Genomic DNA, 7,585 nt, shown 5'->3' with positions numbered 1-7,585 from the left:
GGCCGCGGGCGGCGGAACCTCGGCGGGCGAGGCGGGGCCGGCGCCTCCGAGACCCCGGGGAGGGGAAGGGCTCGGCCCGGAGCCGCCTGCCGAGCGGGAGGTGGCCGGGGCAGACCGGGGCTGGCCCCGGCGCCGCCAAGGTCGTTTCCCTCGGGAGGAAGGAGAGCGGAGCCGGGGCTTGGTCTGGGGGAAGCCGGGGAGGCCCCGCTGGCGGCGGTGAAAAGCCTGGGGAGGGGGCTGGGAGAGCCTCGGCTTCCCTCGGGACACCGGGGGCTGGAAGTGGGAAGATGGGGGTTGCCTGTGTTTGACAGGTGTCACGGCTCAAGGTCTTGGTTGTTTTTTAGTTCTGACATTTTTGGAGAACAAAGCACATGCCAGGATCCGGCATGGTGTCAGAATGTGCCCAGGTGAATGAGAAAAATGAGAGCACCGGCAGCGCAGTTCCTGTCTCCTGCTGCTGAGGGGGAATTGACAGGTAGGAGCGGCGTCAGTGGTGTAAAAAAACAACACTGTTACCGCAAATGATTAATACCGGAGGAATTTATTTTGGGCACGAGGAGGAAGTAATGCCCAGTAGGAGTTTCCAACAAACACTGGAACCTTACCAATATTTTAATCCCCGTGAAGGAAATGAGATACTCAAATTGTGTTTCACCTCTTCATCTCTACGTACAAACTCTTACACTAAGATCTGCTTTTGGCAGTAAAGGCATAAAACAGCTGATAGACTTCTGTAAGATGATGAGATAACAGAATAAGGGACTACATTGGTGTTTTAACAGGCTGAAAAAATACAATTCTGTTTGCTTTAAAAACTTGTTCCATCAACAGACTGCTTTAAATACAGATTTTTTTTTTTCTTATTTTCACATACACGGTAATTGAAGAGGTGAAAAATGGTAACCTGCAATAATTTGTTCATGTTTTTCACTTCAGAAATGGTGGGACTAATTACAGTTCCTTTTCTGCTTGCTTTTATTGAGATTCAAGAGAGTTGGAAGGGAGATTTCACAGTTCCTCATTTGAAGCAGGAATTGTTAAATCATACACTAAAAAATCCCCAAAAAACAAACAAACAAACAAAAACCACCACCCTTTCAGATCTGTGTCTTAGCACCTAAGGCTCCATTCTGCCAGCCTTGCCACAGTGTCTTGTAAGAAATCCGGGATGGACAGTATACAGATTGCTCTGATGTGAAAGGGGAAGAAAATAAGACCATTAAAGCCATCCTGTCAGAAGGAAAAAAAAAAACAGTGATGGTAAGGTTTTATTTTCAACTAATCATTTGGAATAATGAAGGATGTTTATAAGTGACTCCCATCTTCGAACTGTTAACAAAAGCAGAGAATTTAGGATTTGTCATCTTTTTTTCCCCCTTGCCATTAGCAAGAGGTTAAAATACTTGCAGCGTTCTGCAGCCTTCAGCAGTGCTCACACTGACTCATGCTCTCAGGCTTCTGAATGCTGCACTAAAGGGAGCTTTGCATCAGGTCCTGTGCAATTTGGCAAATAGAATGAACAGAGCATTCACCATTCAATGGTAGATGAAAATATACATATATATATACACACATCTCTTTAGAGAACTGAAAAGGGTGGGAATCTCAGGGCAGACAATTGTCTTTTTGTAGCTGTACCTTCTTTGACAGCAATAATCTGACAGAAATGAGACAGAAATTAAGCTCGTGAGTTTGGGCACGATTGTTTCTGGCTGGTGAAAGTCTGTAAGCAATCATCCCATGCCACTGTACAGCTTTCCACGGAGGCTTTGCACACACTTCCAGAGACAGCAGCTGAGGAAATATGTCATAGCATCACGGCACTGCAGCTTTCCAAATGTGCAGCAGGGTTTTTTCAGGGCCAGTGCTGGCAGGGAAGCAGTTGTATGAAGGCTTTTACTTTTAGTCTCCATTTCACAGCTCCAGAGAAAAGTTTGAAAAGGCGGCCTGCCTGCCAAACGTGGTTTCTCTCAGGTGGTTTGGTTTGGGTTTTGCATGTTTGGTTGTTCAGGATTGTGCTTGCTTCAGCTGAATGCAGCTAAGCTACTCCTCAGTTAGACTGGGCTTAGAAGTTACAGTGCTTCTACCAAACTGTTTCAGGCATGCTCACAGGTAAACCAGGTCCTCTTTATAGAGGATCAGCTCTGCAGGGATAGCTGGTGTCCCAGCTCAGACATCCAGGGCAGCTCTCCCCCTGTAATTTGTGTGTGGGGTAAAACTGCAGGAAGTGTGTCATGGGTTTGGCTTCACCTGGAAGAACCAAACCACAAAATTCAGAGTAAAAGGAGCTTGGGCAAGCAGGTCTGCTGGAGGTGTGCCATGTGCCTGTAGCTGGGGTAGGGGGCTTAATGCAGCCCTTCCACCCTTGTGAGCAGGAAGTAATTCCCCCAAAGCTCACAGGTTTGAAGTTTCAAAGCCTGAATTAATTCAGGGTCTGACAAGAGGGCCTGATCCCTCCTTGCTTATCACACCCATGCACATCCCAAGCAGTCAGAAATCTTTGATCCCATGTAGGTGTCCTGCTGACATAACCTTCACTTTCAACTACATCTTCTAGGGAGCATCAGAAAATGTGTATCCTGTTGAGGGGAACAGTTGCTAAAAATATTTGTTCTTCTGAGCATAATTGAGATTATTTTGTTGATAGTTTCATACTAAGACCTTGGAGCCTAGCTTTTTTACCGCACCACAGCTGTTTACAAAATAAGATTGTTTAGTTAGCTATTGACCTGAGGGAATACCTTTAAAAACCTGCAAATACTCACTTTTAAGTGAATAAAAGCAGTGAATTTCCTTCATCTATGTTTACTTTTTGAAAATATTCCCATCAATTAGATTAGTGGCTAGAAATGTTTATGGAAAGATTTTTAAGCCTATTTTAGAGTGTATTCATGGAAAGCAAAATTTTATCTCAAAAACACAGTCATCTTCGCAGGTGTTAATTTATGTTCTGGGAATGCAAACCAGTATTACGTGTCTGATTTGTTCAGGATTTGTAGCTCTGCTGTTTATCCAGTCTTGTCGCTTTTTCTGCCACACTGATTCCTAGTCTCTGCTGTTCTAGGAATGGAGAATTGAACATTTTATTTGTTCACTTCACACCTTCTGCATTTCCTTCTTGAACAGAGGGCTCCTTTCTTGAGTAACAATGAAACTAAACCATTATCGCAAAGCAAACTTTGGGCCCTGGAATATAAAACCCCTCCCTGCAATATTTAAATTCCTTTGAAAACCATCCTCTGCTATAGGCCTATAAACATTGTCCAGCTGCAATGAGTTTATCAATTCTTGGAAACCATCTGTATTTGGCAAAGAAATAGCAATACTGTGTGCTGAAACAGAAATAATTCCCATTTTATACATTTAATTTAGCTATGGGGTACTTCTGATCCTTTCTCTGTGAAGTAGAACTGGGAACAAAGGTATATATACCAGTATACCAGTGTAATATGCTTACTTTTTTTAAATGACATTCATCTTTCTAAATAGTTATATGAAAAGTACTGGGTTTATTACAGGACAAAGAATTTAATTGTGTAGTTTGACAGATTGAGATTTAAGTTTAATGTCATTGCTACCATCACATAATCATGCTCATGTGCATTCTCCAGAAGTTTAGCATCATGTTCCAATCCCTTTGCTTTGCAAATGACCAGGAAAGAGGATCCAGAGCTCTTGTTGCAAGAAAACAGACCCTCCTTTACCTGAAGGCAAAAAAATCTGTGATGTTTTATCCCTAAATCATGCCATTTATACACATTTGTAAGCTGCTCTTCACCTTGGACTGTGTTGGTTCTATTGGTTAGAATGTTTTCAGCTGTCCAGTGTCTGTCTCCCCACACAGCACTGCCAAACACCAACTTCTCCCATAACTTAAAAACTCAAATTACTTCACTGATATCTTGTAAATGCTTCTGCTCATGCAGCTTTATTGCCTGGTTTACAAACATTCCCAGCCTAATCCATGAATGAATAACACACGGAGTTGCTTGTATTATTCCACTACCAGAAACCACATGACATTTGCTGTATTAAAATACAGTAGTGAACACTTCACTCTTAAGTCCAAGGTCTGAAATGCAGTTTAAATATGGGTTTCTTTCCCCCAACATGTATTGTAGAAATTAGTAGAACTTTTATGTAGAGCTCTGAAATGCCTAAGGGGTGCTTGTGTGCAAGCTTCCCCAGCCATGTGTGCCACCTGCAGCACCTCAGCAATTATCAGTTGTCCTCTGACTGCAGCCCAAGGCAGAGCCTGTGTGGCTTTTCCTGCTTAGGAATGGAGTGACAGAACTGCAGCACTGGCAAAAATACCATAAATGATAGCAATGAACCAAGCACATTCCTCTGTCAAATGGCAAGGGTCAGGTACTTGTAGCAGGGATGCTTTTATGTGGTTCACGAGAACAAGATTCACTTCTAGGAAACCCCCAGTGAGAAAATTTCACACACAAAAATCTGAGAAAACAAAGCTGTGTGTGGGCAAGGATGCTAAATTCAAGATTAAGTTATATCTTATGAGGTTTTTGTCCAGCTCAAGCTGCAAGTCCCTCAAAATCAGGATTTTATTGTAGGAGAACTACCAGATATTTATTGTGAGTCATGACCACCTTACACATTGGTGCTGGCAGAAAATGGGGTGTAAATGAAAGGAACAATTTTAGTCATATGGCAAAAGTGCTTTTACATTTTAATTGTGCTGCAGAAAGGTCAAGGTTGGGTCTTTGTCAGTGGAGGCATAATTTGCTTTTATGGTTTTATGAATGTTGCAGTTTCTCCAAAACTGAAGAAGTAGGAATGGAGGAATATATCAAAATTTTCCTGTGCAGGCTGTTGCTTCTGATCTGATTTTAAAACAGTCTTCCAGAAGCATCCTGAAATTCTACTGGCTTATCCCACATTTCCAGGGTGACCATACAGTTCTCAAGGCAGGGCTAGAGCATCTCCAAGTTGAGAAGGATGCACCCGAGAGGAAGTGTCCCAGCTGTGGTTTGTGGCAAGGGGAATCCGTATGTAATTATTTGCCTCTGAAAAAGGTTCTGTAGGCTTTCAGTTGTGTGAGGAGAGGGGTCAAGGGGGTACATGGCTCTTCAGTACCACACCATGCACCTTCCAGCATACTCAGATGAGAAGGGGTGCTTTCCCTTTGCCAGGACACTTGCCATCCCCTTCCCATCAGCTTGTTTTGACCACTGACAGCCCACTCACCTTGGCAGACACAGCAAACGCAATTCTGTGAAGCCTCTAAAGGAGCTGCATAGAAGGAATAAGAATTTCCTTTCCCTTACGCAGTTTTCAGTCCCACACATCCCACATGACCTGGTCATGACACAGCTGCAAGTGAGACACCTTTAGCAAGAGCCTAATTCACACTGAGTTTTAGAAATAGGATCAGAAAGTTACAAAGGGACAAGCTTGTCAAGAAAAAGCAGAATACTCTTGGTTCTGTGGCCAAATGTTAAGCACCATCCCCAGGTTCAAATGAATTTCCTGTATTTTCATTTCAATGAGCTACAGAATCTCAGAATGGGTCAGATTGGAGAGGACCACGGTGATCACATCCAAACTCCCTGCTCATGAAGGATTGTCCTAGAGCACACAGCACAGCAGTGTGTCCAGATGCTTCTGGAATACCTCCAAGGAGGGAGACTCCACAACCTTTCTGGGCAATCTTTCCCAGTGCTTGGGCACTTCAGAGGGAAGTTCTTTTTTCGTGTTCAGATGGAACTTCCTGAGCCTCAGTTCCTGTCTGTTGCCTCTTGTCCCTTTGCCTGGCACCACCGAGCAGAGCCTGGTCCATTCTGGGAGCCCTCCCTGCAGACACTGACAGACATTGATGAGGTTCCCTCTCAGTGTCTCTGCTCCAGGCTGAACAGGCCCAGCTCCCTCAGCCTCTCCTCAGAACTGAGGTGCTCCAGTCCCTTGATGAATTGATTTCTGCTGGATCAGGAGCTCAATGTCTCTTATACTGAGAAGCCCAGAGCTGGACATGGTAAATACTACAAATAATAATAAATTTGAGAAGCATAATGCATTAACTTTGGGACCAGCTGTTTGCACCTGGGTGTAAACATTAAGTAAACATAAACATAAACAAATGGGTGGCCATTCCTCTCCAAAGAGAAAGACCCTGGCCCTGTTATTTGCTGCAAGCAATCTAGGGATATGCCTGGAGTTGGTCCTGGACATTCTGCCCTGCAGTGGGAGAGAGCCCTGGAAGCCTGCAAGTCCGCAGAGATAAGCATGGAACAGGGTGCCATACAAAAACTGAGGTAAAGTGATTTACTTAAGGATAAGACTGAGAAGACACTCCCACCCCTTGATTGCTTTAGCCCTGAAGTGCTGATGGAGCTGCAAGGAACCGAGTCTCTCAGGTGGGGCAATGGTTAATTCAGTGAGAAAGCAGAAGTAGAATAGCTTGCTCCAGATTTAATTCCCACAGTCATACTCTCTTACCTCTGTTGTAAACCTGAGGGCCTGAATGCAGGCGGGAGTGTTTCTGTATAGAAATGCTTCTGACAATAAATATTGTGAAAATCAGCATTGTTTTGTTAAAAAAAGAATGGATGTGCACCTCCAGTGACCTCTATTTTTCACTTCACTGAAGTGGTTATAACTGGCTTTACTTCTCCATCAGTGCCTTTGCTGTGGACACAAGGCATTGTTTTTACCTCATTGCCCGGATCCAGGTGTACTGAGCTTTTTACTCACATTTCCAAATGCTGCCTCTGCCCCAAACTGGAGCAGACTGTGCTTTTGCAACAACAGCACTTTAAAAGTTATTCCTGTGGTTATTCATGCTGAAGGAGCACCGAGGGTCGATGTGTAGGAACAATTTCCGTCCACAGCTCTGCTTAGTCCTCACTGACTCACCCACCAGCACGGGAACAGGGCAGGGGCTGGAGAGACGTGGGTGACAAGGGTGGGGACCGTGGATCTGTCCTTCAGAGGGTGATGGTGGGGGCTGAAGGCTGGCCCTGCAGTCAGGAGAGCATCAGATGTCGTGGGCCAAAATAAGGGTCAGGGCTCAGCCTGGGTATTGGAGAGAGACACACAGGGAAGCTCCTGGCAGGAGCTGGGGAAATCTGCCAAGCTCAGCAGAGAGGTCTCCCCCTCTCTGGTCTGTATCCAACCCTGCTGAGGAACGGCCAAGCCAATGCCAGGAACTGGAAAGTAAAACTGCGCAGAGAGAGAAGGAAAAGAAAGAAAAAGAAACAAAAAGCAAAACGGGAAAGAAATCCAGGCTGAAAAGGAGGAAAGAACACCAGAGTGAAAGACCGGCATGCTGGAAGTAATTTGTTCAGACTGAATCTGCTAGCGGAGAGGCAGAAATTTTGCTGTGCTTGGGAACGTCGCACTTGGACTCGCTGGTTTACTGACAGCATTTCTTCTGCTCCCCCTCCTGTGCTGAGCTAAAGCCAGTGAGCGAGATGGAGGGAGGGAGGGAGAAAAAGCGAGGCCAAGAGCTTTCTGCGGTCGGTGGGGGCCTATAAATAGCCGGTGAAGTCTTCTAATACCAATCGGGTGCGTCAGCAGGGCCCTCCCCGGCCCCGCTCCGCAGCAGCCGTGCCAGCGGGAGCGGGAG

The 7,585-nt window shown here is 45.2% G+C and overlaps 1 long non-coding RNA gene across 8 annotated transcripts in view; it reads left to right on the top strand.

Moving 5' to 3' along the window:
• Positions 1-10: 10 nt before the first annotated feature.
• The window catches only part of LOC107202322, a 38,817-nt gene continuing 31,242 nt past the window's right edge, over positions 11-7,585 (top strand). For all 8 annotated transcript variants that reach the window (XR_001520646.3, XR_004496658.1, XR_004496659.1 and 5 more), the window contains exons 1-2: positions 11-140; positions 345-475. This is a non-coding gene — a long non-coding RNA (uncharacterized LOC107202322). The remainder of the gene's footprint in view (positions 141-344; positions 476-7,585) is intronic.

This window comes from Parus major, chromosome 3 (genome assembly GCF_001522545.3).
Source record: "Parus major isolate Abel chromosome 3, Parus_major1.1, whole genome shotgun sequence".
NCBI lineage: Eukaryota > Metazoa > Chordata > Aves > Passeriformes > Paridae > Parus > Parus major.
The sequence above is the reverse complement of the archived record's forward strand: the minus strand, read 5'-3'. Positions and strand labels throughout refer to the sequence as shown.